The sequence below is a fragment of the Macrotis lagotis genome, chromosome 4 (genome assembly GCF_037893015.1).
Source record: "Macrotis lagotis isolate mMagLag1 chromosome 4, bilby.v1.9.chrom.fasta, whole genome shotgun sequence".
Lineage (NCBI taxonomy): Eukaryota > Metazoa > Chordata > Mammalia > Peramelemorphia > Peramelidae > Macrotis > Macrotis lagotis.
In genome coordinates, this window is record NC_133661.1 from 61,817,903 (window position 1) to 61,834,399 (window position 16,497).

Genomic DNA, 16,497 nt, shown 5'->3' on the forward strand with positions numbered 1-16,497 from the left:
TTACCTAAAAGTTCAGGAAAAAGTAGGTGTGAACTCAGACTTCAACTGTAAACCTTCACCAACAACTGAAAAACAATTTGCTGGAAGAAAAGTTGACATTGGTTATTTAGATAAGCTTGCAAATAGGTTATAAGAACCTGAAACTATAAAGTGCAGAGAAGATGATAACTCTATTAGTTGGAAGGGATTTCTTTGCCTGGGGCTTCCCTAGATCAGAGAACTCACAAGTCCAGTTTCATTTCTATAATTTTGAAGCCTTGGTTTACAAGGCTGGTAGTTTAATGGCTAAGCCTGGTGTGGGGGAAAAGACAAGGCTTCCTTCAGATTCAATGCCATCATTGTGGATGGTCCTAAGATAGCAAAATACTCTCCCCCCTCCAAATTCCTTTTCCCCCCATCCTCACCCCCCAATTTACCCCAAAGAGAATGTGAACAATTTTGGGTTTTATTCCCAATTCAATACAAAGCACAATACTTAAGCATCAAGATTGTTTTTTTATATTAAAAATATTTTAAACTTTAATACAAAATGAGAAAAAACAAAAACATTGCCATTTACACAACAGACCTCTTAAAGTGTACGCCTGATTTCCTAGGTGAAGGTCGTGGTTGGAAGGAGAGAAGGGCAGCAGAAAGAAAAGAACTCATGTTAAACCATGTCCAACAGTTCTCTTGGATACATTCATGTAATGCAGTTCTTGTTGGTTCAAAGCAGAGAACAATTAATCTGATTGTTCTTCCTTGTCACCAATGGTAATAGCAGTTTCTGCTCTTCAAGTTCCTGTGATTGATGTTGAGATGAAATCAATTGTTGTCTCTGAAAGGTGGGGGTTCTTTTATATACTGAAAAGACAGTGGGTGTGATTACTTGAATATAACTGTTTCACTCTCTAGTCTTGCTCCTGAACATGCATTAGTGGCTTCACTCCTTCATAAAAGGAGCTGTAGGTGTTATAATTCTCTGGACTTTGGGTTCCCTGAAGGGTTCAAGAAGTAACCCACTAGCTAGAGCATCTCTGGGACACTGGCCTGGAGAGAACACAAGGTGAAGTTCAGTTGATAGTTTGGGAGGAGAAAAAAGAATGCTTTGGGAAATTCCATATCCATAGAAACAAGCAGGCTCAGTGGTTAAAGTTGTACACCTCCTTTCAAAGTCACTTCTTGGGATAGATTTCTGCCTGGACTCACCTTTCCAGAAAGGGCACCTGGATGCATTGGATGTCATAAGTTCTTGCTCAGAGGAATCCTCTTCCAAAACATTGGTCCCTCAAGGGGATCAAATTCTATGGATTTGGAAGAGCCAAAGAAAATGACAAGGGAAAACTGGAGAAAGAAGGAGCTAGAAGAGTAGAGCTAGGTAATGCACCAACTGAGATCTATGAGGAAGCAAATGCTATCAATCCTTATATTCCTCATTATATTTCCTCTGAGCCACAGTAAACACAGATCCTTTTAAAAAACCCACACTAAAGCATCAGAGACCTCAAGCTGAGAAACAAAATGAGTACAACTCACCTGAAGAATGGTATAAGAGGGGTGTAAAAGAGAATTTTGTGAATACAAAATGCTATAATGGAGCATATGAAAATTGTGGGGTTATGCCTCACACACAAAAAAATCAGCCTTAAGAGATCTAGGGAAGTTGGTGCCAAATTCAGAGAAACTAACAGAGCCCCATATGAATATATACAACTTTGGCTTATGTTTGACCAAGATAGTGAAAGAGATCAGGAAGATTGTGGAAGAATATGCCAAAGTCAGCCTCGATAAATGTTCACTGAAAGCTCAGAAATCCCAGGAAGAATCAGCCTCAGGAAAGTTCATGAAAGGAGTGAATTCACCCAAAACATCAACTGGAAGAAGAAACAAATTCTCAGAAGGAAAGAGACCATAACAATGAAAATGAGAATGGGGATATTGCTATCAAGGTGAGGGGAGAGGGAGGAGGGAAAAAAAATGTAGAACCCCAAATATTACAGAAAATGAATGTTGAAAACTATTTTTAAATATAATTGGGGAAAACATAAGGAAAAAAATTAAAAAGATGAGGATGAAGTAAGCAGATATATAGTCAAAATTGAATGTTGACTCCACAAGGATTAGTTTTTTGAAATCTCAATATTTGAGAAGACATTGCTAAATATTTGAGAAACTTAGATCCCTCAAAAACAAGAGCAATGGGAGCAAGTCCCTATGGAAATGCCCCAGGGCTTGTTGTTGTTGATTCAGCAGAGTTGAACTAGAGGTATTTACACTTCACTCAGGCCAAACCTCAGACCCTGGAGGTGAGGTCTTTCCTGGGAACATCCTAAATTGTCTTCTTGTAGTTGTCCTATGTAATGGAAGAAAACATGACATCAAATGAATAATGGCATGACATGCATACAAGGTTGATTATAGTGAGGGGAAAGACATCTTTGTCATTGCCTTTTCCAGAACCATTATTATCCCATGGCCTGATTTAATGGATATAGGACATCTGTTTCCTATCCGGGTAATGGCCTATATCCTGTGGTCTTATGGATGTGGGTACCTCCAATATCAGTGAGATACTACCACATCCCATCAACATTGAGCAAAGTGCCAGTATATGCTTTTCTGGAGACAAATTGGCAACAACATGGAGTATCCAAACTTAACTATCAATGATTTACTCAGCAATAGGGTGATTTTATGATGATTGTCTTTCAAAGCTGACCTGTCTCATATTGGACTACTCAATAATATGGTACAATTTGCCCACAAGATTTTGACAGTAGGACAAACCTAAGTGCTTTACCCTGTGGTTATTTCTGCTATTCTTAGCAGGTTTTCTGTCACGTGTTGAATGTGTATGTGTCTATATGTGTGAAATTTGTAGAGCTGAAAGTTTTTTGACTTACTCTGCCATCTTCCGATAATCTTATCCTTAAGGGACTAAAAGAAAAGTTTCTAAATACTAAAGGACTAAAGTCCAAAGCACCCAGTCTTAAACAATACTCTCCAAGTGACACATAACCTCCTCATGATGGCAAGATGGCCATATTTCTTAAGGACAATGTAACAAGAATGAACAAATCAATAATTATGGAGGACCTACCTGACTGCATTAATGCTATGCACAAGGTAGGTCCTCCATAATTATTGATTGATTCAGTCTTGCTACATTGTCCTTAGGAAATATACTTAGTCATCATTTGTAATGTCCTTTTTCTCTTGTTCAAGGAGAGGAGAGCCCATCCTAATAGATCAGATCTCATGATACCCTTCCACAAGTCTTCTTCTCTTCTTGTTAGACATTTAAAATTCCTTGAATCAAATTTCACAGGTCTTAGTCTTACATTTGAAGCAATATTCAATTTAATTCAATAAATATTATTAAGGAGATGCATTCTTCAAAGATGGTGGGGGTCAGAAATTTCCAGGCTTTCAGATTTCCTTCAAAGAGAGAAAATCACTATAAAATGATAGTAGAGCAGCAAAAATAAAGGGATAAAACATTGTCTTCCTAAGAAAATTGGAGAGGATAACAAAAAAAATCAGGTCTTCCAATGTAGACACTCCAGACTGCACAGAATCAGCAAACAGCAGGCCCAGGAACAACTCTATCAAGAAACCAACTGGATCTCAAGAAATTTTACTTTTACTTTTGCCTTACTCACAGACTCAGGAAGTTTCATCTCAGGAATTTTTTAACCTCACAAACTTTCAGCTAAGGAATTAACTAAGTGGATGGGGGTAAAATGGTGAACTTGGAATCTAGAAGACCCCAGTTCTAATTATGAGTGGAAAATTATTAGCAATGAGACCCTGGGTGAATGATTTAACACTGTCTGCCTTCATTTCTTCTTGTAAAATGAAGATGATAATGTTTATCTCAAAGATTGTTATTAGAATCAAATGAAATTATATTTGTAGAGTCTAGTTAGAATGAAATTTTATTAATTTTGATTCATAGATTCCCCCTCCCCCACTTATTTTCTATACCAATGTAGTGATTCAGGATACTCAATTATGTATTTTGCTTGTTTGTTTTCTTATTGAGTACCTTATGAAAGAGAAATTCTTAAATTAACCTTAATTAGTTTAAAGGGATCCTGCTGTATTCATCTGTATTACAAAACTACCCAGCACATCAGCGGAGACATTTAGTAAGTGGAATTTAGAAAGTTTAAATGTCATGGGTTCAATAGGAGGAATGGAGAAGAAATTGATTTCCATTAAAAAGGTCCTTTCAGCTTGCTACTCCATTCTTCTTGGTATACTAATTTTGACCCTAAGAAACTCATGAAGAAAAAGCAGAATCATAAAAACATGGTTCTTGGTTGGTTCTTGAACTTTGTTATTGAAAACCAAAATGACACCTCTATGTTTGAAGCAAATTACAAACATATAAAACAATTGAAAGTGTATCAAACACAGTACCCACTTTTTATCATGGATTGTTGCAACAACTTTGGACACTACTGAGGCTGGGAGCTCAAACTGCAGATCTTCCTTTTGCCAAAGCAAATAGACATCATCTCTACAACTGAGATTCTAGAAAGAGATCTGAATCCCACAAGACATCAGTGACTTAGACAAGACCACAGAGACGTTAAGTTGTTGAAACAAGACCTGAACCAGGGTCTTCTCAATTTAGAGGTCAGTCCTCTACCCATTACACATCCTCACATTTACAGATGGGGAAACTGAGGTTCAGAGAAGTTCAATGACTTGCCTATGGTCACAAAACTAGTAAGAACCAGGGTGGGTCTTCATGATACTCTCTCCAGTCCTGCCTCACCCAGGAGGTGCTGATGATAAGGAAATTGCAGGTTTAAAGGTGAGCTTCTTCGGCAACAAGGGTCATTCCCTCAGACAAAAATCATTCCCTGTGTGCTCCACAGTTAGCCCAGTTCCAATTCACAGGGAGCACTTTCCTAAATATTTGTTGACTATCTGTCTATACGAGATCTGGAGTAAATCTAGGGATAAAACCCAAGTCTTCATCTTGTAATTGCCTAGTATATTTTTTGCATTATTTAGATGGAAGTTTTCTCTTGAAGCTACTTCTCCTCCCATTCCATGCCCCAAGAGAATAAAACCTGATGGGCATAGCGCTTAATTTGTGGGCACAAAGAATATCCTTTAACCTTGTAAATATTTATGAAATAGTCACTTGAAGAGAGAATTCTGGGAAGATGCAGAATAGGTCAAAAAAACTTTCAGTTCTCCAAAATTCCTCCACATAAAAAGGACAGACCATCACTTTAGAGTAGCAGAAATAAACACCCAGTAAAGTAGTTGTCTTCCTAAAACAATTTGAGAAGCCCCCCAGTAAAGTCTTCACCTTCATGGACCAAAGTTTGGCCTGAGAGAAGTGCAAATTCCCCCAAGACAACTCTGCAGAATCAACAAACAAGAAGTCCTGGGGGCAGTTGGGGTGAGAGACAGCCTGCACTTAGAACTTTCATTTTTAAGAAAACTTGGGCATCTAATGGCTAAGTAAGAGAATACTGTATGCATTGTATGCATTCTAAATTCAAAAAAGAAAGAGGTAAGACTTTAAAGGGAAGGGTGGGTAAGTAGGTTAAGGAATAGAAAGTCTTGATATGGGGGGTAAAAGAAAAGCACAGGAGTGAAGAAAGAGAAGGTAAAGAGGGTTAGAAAAGAATAATGCAGAAAAAAGGAAAGAGGAACATACACCGAAAGTAATTGTAGCTTAGCATGTGAAAGGGATGAATTTTCCCATAAAAAGGAAATGGATAACAGATTAAAAATTTGAATTGAATAATGTGTTTTTCAGGAAACAATGTAAAAATGAGACATACCTGCAAAAGCAAAATAAAGAGTAGGAGTAGAATTTAGTATGTAAATAAAAGCAAGGATGATAATTATGTTAGTGAAAACCAGAAATTTCATTCACTGTGTCAGCCAATAGAATTCAATGTTGTTTTAGACCATTTAAAATACCTAGATAGAATGAAATAAATGAGCCAAAACACAGAAATTATATGAACATAACCATAAAATATATTTTATACAAATAAACTCATATCTAAATAACTTTGAGAATATTTATTGTTCATGAATAGGTAAAACAAATATGATTTATTGGATGACATTTTAACCTAAACAATCGATTGATTCAATGCCATCACATAACTAAATAAAAAATTATCATATTGAGTTAAGAAAAATAATAACAAAGTTCATTTGGAAGAGCTAAAGGACAGGAATTTCAAAGAATCAGGGCAGCAGATTCTGCAATATCAAACCTTAAGCTATACATACATATATATATATATATTTTATATATATACATATGTGTGTGTGTGTGTGTGTTTGCAAGGCAAATGGGTTAAGTGGCTTGCCCAAGGCTACACAGCTAGGTAATTATTAAGTGTCTGAGACTGGATTTGAACCCAGGTACTCCTGACTCCAAGGCTGGTGCCTTATCCACTATGCCACCTAGCCGCTCCAACTGAATAGAAATTTAAAAGGAACAAAAGTATGTATGAGGTAAGCAAGGAGGTGGAAGCTACCTCAGAGGCACAGAGATCTAAATGTTCACTTAAGCATCATTGTGCCAGCAAAGAAATGGAAAAATGGTAGATGTCAGTCAATTAGAGAGTAATGAAAAACAATTGTGGAACATGAATATGATGGAATATTACATTGCCCCAAGAAATGCTGAACATGACAAATTCAGAGGATGTCAAGACTTGCATAAAGTAATGTAGAGTAAAAGAAGAGGTCCCAAGGTAAAAAAAAAATATTCAGTGGCTCTAAGACAATTAGAGAGGCAGTATGTAATTTGCAGAATGGTTGTTGATCTGCATGGGAAGAAATATTGTTCTCCACTAGAAGTTCCCTGTAAACATGAAATCACAGCTATCATCATATCTATGATTCCTACTATAACAATGTCAAGAATCAAAAAAACAGAAAAGGGGCAAATTCAACACTTGGTAAATATCATGACCAAACCCTAGTGTCCTCTTTAAAATGAGGAGCTTAGACTAGATTGTGTCAGAGTTGCCTTTCAGTTCTAAAGGCTATTGGGGAAATGTATGAGGAAGTTATAGCATATGAATGTAATGATTCAATATTAAACAGAATTCAGAAGAACTTGGGAAAATATCAAAGCATCACAACTCAGAATAATGCTAGGATTAATACTGGACTAAGAAGACTTACGAACATGACTGCTTCTCTTTTTTGATCAAGGGGCTTACCACCATAGAAGACAGATACCATCACATATAGACAATATATTCATTGACTTGGCTTAAGTTTTGTTACTAAGAAAAGATTTATTTGGCTTAAGTAGGAGATAGTATTGGGCAATAAAAGTGATTTTTAAAAAATAAAAATATTATTAAAAAAAGAAACCAAAGATTGATTCCATGTTAAAATGAAGAATGACAATAAGACTTTAGAGGAGGTGCTCAAATGTATAATAGCCTTTTAACAAGGTATATGGAGAGGAGAAACAATATAGGCTACTTTCATGAAATCTGTGAGAGAGGCCTGAAGATTATATGTATGTAGAGATACACACCTGTGTGGATATGTATGTGTACATATATGTTATGGATATTTATGAGTTCTCTACATACCTGTGTTCTTTCCTCATCAATATTGATCTTTTCTAAAAGTTTTCTTTCTCCTGCTTCAGAATAAATTGGTTCCTTTGAACTTAGTTAATAAAAACCTCATTTATTATTTCTTACATACCATATGTTTCCTTCCTGATGAGGCAGATGACTGTTCTAAAAGAAAAGGAAAAGAGGCATTGAAGAGTTACTTTACAGAAAAAAATGAAACTCTTTCTCCCTTAGAAGACTGGTCTCACAGTGGTAGCTGCTTCAATACCCTGCCCCCCACCCCTTGCTTTACCTGGTGTAGTTTACTTTTTCGTCTGACCAGTCCTTTTGTGTTTTTTCCTCCTCTTCTGTCTGCACTATTTGTAATCTAGAAGATCTATCCTCAGATCCCTCTCTTTCTAGGTTGACAAAAATTGTGCTAAGCCATATTCAATTAGACCTGTGTGGACTTCAATAAAAGTTCTCCAATCCTGGAATAAGTCTTTCCCGATCCTTCAGGACTTCTTGTTTGTGCCTCTTCTTAGACCTATTTTTCTTTTCTCGTTTTGCAAAAAATCCCCCACCAAACCCAGGGTTGCTGACATTCTCTTAGGGGGTCAGTGGGGGGTGGGGAGGAATGGAAAGATAAGAAAAAGGAATAGAGTGCCTTGACATCTTAGAGTCATCAGTTTAGGGTTTGGTGGTATTAATGCTGAAGGAAGATTTGTCTTTTCCCACCAGCCCTTTTCATTCAGACCTTGTCAATCAAAGCTTCAGGACTGGACTTATAAATTCACTGATCTAGGCAAGTCCCAGGTGAAGAGATTTCTTCTAATCCATAATACAAATTAACATCTTCTCTGTTTTAGTCTCTTATAGTTTCATAATTTCAGCCTTACTATTACCAGACATTTAGTTGTGGGTTGAATTTTTTTTTTTAGCCAATATCAACTTTTTTTTTTTCCTAGCAAAGAGGTGTTTCATTTGTTGGGTAGGAGGGGTCATGAGGGAAGTCTGAATTCACATTTACTTTTGGCTGAGAGGTCCCACCCTTCCATGACGTAGTCCTTTATAGGAGGTACTTTTCCCTTTAGAAATGGAAGGAATACCAACTACTAAAGAAAGAACTGGTTAAGGGTGGTGAATTTTTGGAGGAAGGTGGTATTTACCCTTAGAACTGAATTGTCTTCAACTTCAATAGTCTTCCCCTTGGACCATAAACATATCATTGAAGGAGCACAAGTGTACTTCAAAACATTTTTGAAAAAGAGAGGGATTGTAGTATCCTTATTGCCATTTCGAGGTTTGCAGCAACAGCCACTATTGCTAACATGACCTCCCTGAACACCCCATTAACTGTACGGCTGGGGCCATTGCAGTTTACAATGAGAAAGGGGAGATGTCAATGGAGAAAGTGAATGTAACCCATTATGTATCCGGGAAGATGCCAGTTTATGCGCCTATGGAGTCCTCAGATTAGGAATATGAAGACTTTCAGTTCAAGAAAGCCAAGGAACAAGAAGCAGAGCCCAAGGAAGAGGATGATGAGTGTCCTAGTGACCGACCAGCTTCAGTGCTTACAGAACCACATGAAGGAAGATGTTGAAGAAAAGTTGACTTGGTACTGGAAACCAGTAGAGCTTCAAGTGGTGGAAGAAAGTCATTCTAAAAATGGGAGAAAGGGGGGCAGCTAGGTGGTGCAGTGGATAGAGCACCAGCACTGGAGTTAGGAGTGCCTGAGTTCAAATCTGACCTCAGACACTTAATAATTACCTAGCTGTGTGACCTTGGGCAAGTCACTTAACCCACTGCCTTAAATAAATTTTTAAAAAATTTAAAATAGGAGAATGGAGTCAGAAGTGAAGAAGAGGAGGAGGGCATTGATGATGAGGAAATCAAGGGGAGGCGTCATCGAGCACAGGAGAGTTCAGGAGCTGAAGAGGATCAAATGGGAGAAGATTGAGAAGCCAAGAAGGAGAAAGCAGAGATGGAAGGAATGGGCAGGCTGACTGACTGAGGAGGAAAGAGAAGCTGAACACTGAGCAAAAGGCAAAGTTATCACCAATAAAGTTGTGAAGGGCAAATACAAAGTTCTTACAGAAGTATTATCACTGAGGTGCTTTCTTCATGGATGAAAATGAAGAAGTATACAAGGGAGATTTCAATGCTACCATCCTGGAGGATCATTTCAATAAGACTATTTTCCCCAAAGTTTTGCAGGTCAAGAACTTTGGATGGTCAGGAAGAACCAAATACACCCAACCTGTAGATGAAGACACCACTTCCTTTGATTCAGCTTGGGCTCAGGAGAGTGCCGGAAATACCAAGTTCGTCCTATAAAAGGCAGCTGGGGTACAAGATATACTCTTCCAGGAAGAGGAAAACTACTTAGGCTTTAAAAACCAACTTCCCTGCTATGACACATGAGGAAGTCTGCAACAAGGCCAGTCAGGGTTGGAGCCACCTTTCTAATTATGAAATAGATCTAGAAAATAACAGAGCTGTAGATGTTGGAGAATCAGTTTTAGACACAGTCCTATTTTTCTGTTCTTCTTTATACAAGAAAGTGTTCACCTTTGTTATCTATGATAATAACAAAATATTTACTTAGATACAATTTAGATCTGTTATATTCAAACAAGTTTTATTACATAATGAATGAATGTGAGTCTGATAATGTAAATAAAGATACATAGGAATTGAACTCTTCACAGAGTACTTAAAAACACCTACTCTATTAAAAAAAATTCATGAATTCTCAGCTATAGCTATTTTAGTGTAAAATTCTTGCCAAGGTTTTTATTTTTGACACTGGATTTGTACAATATAAAGCATTATGGAAATAGCAATAAAAGAATATTTTCTAAAAAGAAATAGAAGGAGCAACTTAATTCTCCAGGGAGTATCCCTGGAAAATCCCTTGAAACATGCAAGCTAATTCTAGGAGGAAGACTTCATGCAGTCCATCTTATTGTTTCTCTGGACATAAAAGGACAAAGAACATGAAATGAAAAAAGTTCAGAGATTTTTGAATTTTTGAGAACCTAAAATATTCAAAAAAATTTTGAGAATCCAAATATCCCAAAAAAGTAATATTCAAAAATTAGAACCTGAAGGGGAAGACCAATTGGAAAATAACTGATCAATTTACAGTAAATAAATGGAATGGAAACATTTCTCCTCTAGGAAATTTCAAAAATGGTAATTTTGGAAAAGTCTTGGAAGACCTTTGTGAAATGATGCAGAGTGAAGTGAGTAAAGCCAGAAGAATGACTACTACAACCTTATAAAGGCAAAAAAAAAAAAACAAAAACAAAAACTTCGCAAGACTGAAGTTCAGTTCACAGTATCTCTAGGATTGTAGAGGACTGCTGGGCCTGGTCCTCCCTGCTGGACACATCGATGTGTGCAACGTGCAGAATAGAGGGAAAAACAGCTCTAGGTGAGGATAGTACTTTAGTGGACCAAAGACCAAATTCATCATAGAGCCAACCAGATCTCCCAAATGGCTGTCTGATTGAATTTCTCACACACACACACACACACCCCCCCCCCCCCCCCCCCCCCCCGCCCCCAGCCAAGCTAGTGTCCCATTTGACAAGTTTGGTCATAATAATCTCCTATCCAAGATCTCATATCTAAGACACCAAGCTAGTGTCTATTTTCTGAAAGGGGAAGAGTTAGTATGAAAAATTCTCCAAATCATTAATATTTAGAAAAATGCAAACTAAAGCAAAACACATACACATACATGCACACACACACGCAAAGAAGACAATAAAAAGGAAAATGAGAAATATTGGAGGAGGTGCTGGCAAACAAGTCCTCTATGGTTGTGATGGGGAGGGGAGCTGTGAGTGAGTAGTCATTCTGGAAAATAATCTGACACTATGTCCAAGGGTCACTTACCTATGCATAACCTCTGACCCAGCAGTACCACTATTAGTCCTATTTCCCAAAGAAAACCACCCAGCTCCCTCCAAGAAAGAGGTTTGAACCTATAGGCACAAGAGTATTTATAGCAGTTTTGGGATAATAATTTGAATCATATCCAAAAATTAGAAACTGAAGGGGGACACACCTATTGGAAAATAACTGATCAATTTATAGTAAAGAAACGGGACGAAAACATATTTCTACTCTCGGAAATGACAAAAATGGGCAATTTTGGAAAAACCTAAGAATATCTTTGTAAAATGATGCAAAGTGAAGTGAGAATGACTGCTAAGATCTTATAAAGGAAAAAAAACTGCAAGACTGAAGTTCAAGATCATAGTAATTCTAGGATTGTAGGGGACTGGTGGGGGCCTGTTGCCCTCTGCTGGACATATTGATAAATGCAATGTGCAAAATAAATGACACTTTTTTCCAATAGGGATAATTGGAGGAATTTGAGTATTCATTTTCATATTTGTTTTAGGGCCTTGGGTTTTCTTTTTGCTATTCCATTTAGGGTCAGTGTAAGATCAGGGTGGGGTCAGTAATTGGGAAGGTGAGATAGGAAAGCAAATGAAAAAAGAGAAGTCATGGAGGCATTTTCAAAGAAAAATGTCAGAAAAGGGAAGGCTGTAAAGAAAAACAGTCACATCCACTTTGAAAGCTACACATGTGGATTGTAGAATATTTTAAAAGAAGAATAATGTGTAACTCAATTGGGTATAAAAATCTATCTTACACTATTGGAAAATAGGAGAGGAAAGGGATGGGAGACAGGGGGACAGGGATAGAAGAGAAGGAAGATCATTGGAGAGGGTAGTCAGATATAATACACATGATTTCTCAGACAATCAGATAATCAGCATGAGTCTCTGTGGGGCAAGAAGATATCCCTGGAGGGGATATGTTCCCTTAAGGCCAGATACATGACCAACAGGAATTAGCCAATGTAGATCTATGCCCAACAGTCTTGGATACATTTATGTAAAGCAGTTCTTTTTGATTCAAAGCTGGGAGCAGTTCATTTGACTGCTATTCCTTGGTGGTGGCAGTGTCTGCTCTCCAAGTTCCTTTGACTGATGTCGAGATGAGGTCAGTTCTTGGGTGCTCCTCGGGCAGTGGGTGATCATTTGAATATAACTGTTTCAATCTCCAGCTTTGTTCTCAAATGTGCAGTGGTGGCCTTACTCCTCTGTAAAAGAAGGTCTATGTGTTAAAGATCTCTGGTCCTTGGGTCCTCTGTAAGACCCAGGAAGTTGCCCACTGGCTGGAGCTTCTCTGGGACATGGCATGGGGAGGGCACAAGGATGAAGTTCAGTTGATGGTCACATGGTTTGAGAGGAGAAAAAAAGGATAGCTTTGACAAACACTATATCCATAGAAATAAGCAGGCTCAGTGGTTGAAGTTGCATCCTCCCCTCAGAGAAGCAGTCATTCCTTGGGCCAATTTCCTTACTAGCCTTACCTGCCCACAAAAAATACATGAATTCATTGGGTATTGCTAGTTCTTGCTCAGAGAAGTTCTCTTGCCTTCTTCAGCTGGAAGCCTCAGATACCTTTGTTTTATGGATTGCATTGTTCTTCTGTTGTGAGACCACACAGTGGGGAGAAGAAAAAATGTAATTATGCCTATGACTGACTTCAATTATATTTTTACATTTTCTTAGAAAGGGGGTAAGTTATTGTTTCTTTCAATGGTATCCCACTTAACATGACAGTCAAGTTGGTAAGACATTTCCCCCTTTGGCAGATTTCATTATCTAATTAGAAGAATGACTCAAGTTGATATAACTTAAATAAATAACCCACGACCTCATTCATCAAGGATCACTTCCCCCACCCTACCCTTGTTGACCCACTGGACTCTACTATACTTAGAAGGGTCCTTATTCTAATCCATGATTCCATCATTCCTGCTCTCCCTCCCTTTCCATCCATCTTCTCTCTTCCCTTGGTGGGTCTGATAAAGAGGAATTGTGTAAAATACATAAGAATTTTACTACATTTTGAATGGATCAAGTTTTGAAAGCTCAAAAATCTTTGTAAGGTTTAAAACATTTTTAAAAAGATTTTTGGTGCTTCTAACTCTTAAGGAATGTCTGATTCGTAAGACAAGAGGAAGAATTATGATGTGATAAATTAGTAAATGGTCACTTAAAGCTGAAAATTACTATACAGTTTGAAAAGTAACATTTTAATAAATCATTGGGTTTGTTAACATAAATATATTGGAAATATTCAATTAAATGAATAATCTGAAGTATGGGTGAACAAGAAAAGGAAAATTGTGTACTCTGGAGCCCCTGGCTTTTCTTCTTGCTATCCCCCGTATTCACCCCACTTCTAATAATTTTTCTCTTGATTAATTTTTACCCTCTGTCTGTTAAACCTTCTTGTGAGATTCATCTCCTCCAGGCTACAAGCCATACATCTCCATAGCCAGAGCTAGACATCACCCACCACAATACCAGAAGTTAGAAATTCTGAGATGCTGCCTGTCATTTTCCAGATCTAGCTCAACTTCCTCTCAAATGGGATCTGCCAGGTAGGAAAGCACTATGTCCCCTTCAAGTAGGAAACAGTTCTGGAAGTTGAGATCTCTGTCCCCCAACCCCAAATGGATTTGGGTCCAAACTGTTCTGGAGAGAAATGATAAAGAGGAGGTGGAGAGCAAATAGGTAACTTGTATTTTTCTATGTTCACTTTTTGCATACAAAAATTCATCTTGTGTTACCTAAAAGAATATTATGTTTCTTGTAACATTTCTGGGAAAATAAATAACTTTATATCTTTCTGTGATGTTCTTAGATTGATAATGACAATTTCACATATTATATCTGGTCGGACACTTGCAATATATCAAGTTCTCTATATCTTGGAAACATTCCCATTCAAAAAGTCAAAGCTATCCTGCCCCCGACAAGGATCAGAAATATCTTGGCCTGGAAGGGACAATAAGGTATATACAAAGAATGTTTGAGATAACAAAATGTTGCTCAAGTAATGAGGACTATCCTTTACTATTTCTGCCATGATTTTCTAAACTTCACCTGTACAGAAGGCAAAGAATTGGTCCCTCCAAAATATATCCTTACACCTTCCTTAAATCCTCCCAACTTACTCCTCTAGCTTGACTTTCCCTTTAAAAGTTTCTTTATATACTCTCCCAATTTGCTAGTTCTTTCTTGGAATTCAGTCTGCTTGCAGAAACATAATAAACTTATAGGGCTCTTGTATCTCTGGATCACTGAGTCAGGATTCTTTCAATACCAATCAAACCCTCAATTCCATCAAATTCACTTTTCTCTGCAATTTCAGAAACTTATTTTAGCTGTGAAATTTTTGGCAAGTTATTTTATCTCTCTTTGCCCCAGTTTCCTGATTGTAAAGAGGAAAAAGAAAAATGCTTCTTGTTGTGAGTTCGTCAAGTGCTTAAGACACTTTATGGTATATTCTAAGCTACTACATTCTTATTATTTCTCTAAATGAATATAATTATTCCTAATATCTCCAAAGGGTTTTAAAATGTCAAAGACAATAAGATCCATGATTTTATATGTGATAATTTGGAAATGCAATTGATGTTATCTGAAGTTTATTGTTTATATTATTATTGCATTTTCAAATTGTAATATATTTCTAAATTATATTCTAAAATTTGAGAAACCATTGTAAAATCTGAAATGCTAAAACCCCCAAACTTCCCTTTTAATTTGTATGTTGTCAGACATAAATTGAGCTCTTAAAAAGATGTGATTAAACAAGTAGAATATTTGAAATATATTTAGTTATAAAACCTATACTACTGCTGCCACCACATTGATTTTATTTGAAAATCTTGATTATAAAAGGGTATAAGGTAATTTAAATATGTAGCTTCAATATATTAATGATGTGTCAAGCATTGGATATTTCATGTATTTCTGGGGGCCCTGAATATGTAGTTTCAATTTATAAGTAAAGCATTAATAAAGTGCTAACTGTTTGTTAGGGAAATATTAGGAAAGTCAATTAAACCATAAGTTATGGTTGGTGAAATTTGGCTATTTGAGGTAAAAATTTCCAGAACTGTAATTTGTTTTGAGCTTTGATTACTGGACTAATTATCTGAATTGTCACAATCAGCAGTAGAAAATGTCATATGTGATAGTCTGGGAACTGCTAAGATGGATGTCTGTGTCTGGGAAAGGTTGTGGGGACAATCTAGGATATGGCCAGGGCAAGATCCTCCAGACTCTATTTCCCTATTGTGCTAGTTCCTTACCGAAAAGGAAAATTCTTCTCCTAGCCTTTAATTGTGACTACGTAATTGGCTGTCAGATATGAGTCATGCCTGGAATCAAACAGAGCTAAAAGATTTTTTCCTAACGGAGCTAAGGGTATTTTTCTCCTATTATAACTATATCCCACTTTTTAAATGTAATTTTTTAAAAAAATAAACAGAATGGCAAATTTTGCTGTTCCAAAAAAGCAATAGCATTAGACAGTTTTCTCTAAGGTACATATACAGATGTATATGATTGGTTTCCAAATTTATCTACCATGGATATTCAGACTTTAAGCAGTTATGGAAATAAGTTCTAAGGTCCTATTAATTAAAGATTAATTGAATTTTACATATAAATTGTCAGAAAGTACAGAGGGGTAGAACCCAGAAGAATTAATCCTGACCTAGACACACTTCTATGGCTTCAAAACCTTGTTCCAGATAGAGGTGTTTGTCCAAATTTAGGACTTGAGCCTTTTCTGTGATTTAGCCGAAGCAGAGTCTATCCAAAGGGATAAGTGCAAAGGAGTGTTGATATGACAAGCTCAGGGCATGGCTTGCTTGCTGGGCCTTAACTCTGTAAAATAGGATATTTAGAGCAGTGATTGTAGTGTGGAGCCCTGTCTGTGTTTGTTCTCCCTTAAGTTCCTAGCTTTTGCAGAGCAAGTCCACTAGTAGTACAATGCAGATTCCTTGAAGGGAGGGATGCTTTGTCTTAGTTTGTGGGTTACCTAGCAAAGAGCC

The 16,497-nt window shown here is 37.1% G+C and overlaps 1 protein-coding gene and 1 pseudogene across 4 annotated transcripts in view; one reads left to right on the top strand and one right to left on the bottom strand.

Moving 5' to 3' along the window:
- The window catches only part of LOC141520965 (RNA-binding motif protein, X-linked 2-like), a 37,684-nt gene that overhangs the window by 14,255 nt on the left and 6,932 nt on the right, over positions 1–16,497 (bottom strand). For 2 of the 4 annotated variants that reach the window (XM_074232969.1, XM_074232970.1), the window contains exons 2-4: positions 7,702–7,736; positions 569–781; positions 5–80 (exon numbers count right to left, since the gene is read on the bottom strand). The gene's annotated coding sequence lies outside the window, so the exon portion shown is untranslated. Of the gene's footprint in view, positions 1–4; positions 81–568; positions 2,568–7,701; positions 7,737–16,497 lie in introns of those variants that run through there. The other 2 variants (XR_012477813.1, XR_012477812.1) reach the window with 1 other exon arrangement.
- On the top strand, positions 9,398–9,942 carry LOC141522658 (microfibrillar-associated protein 1A-like; annotated as a pseudogene).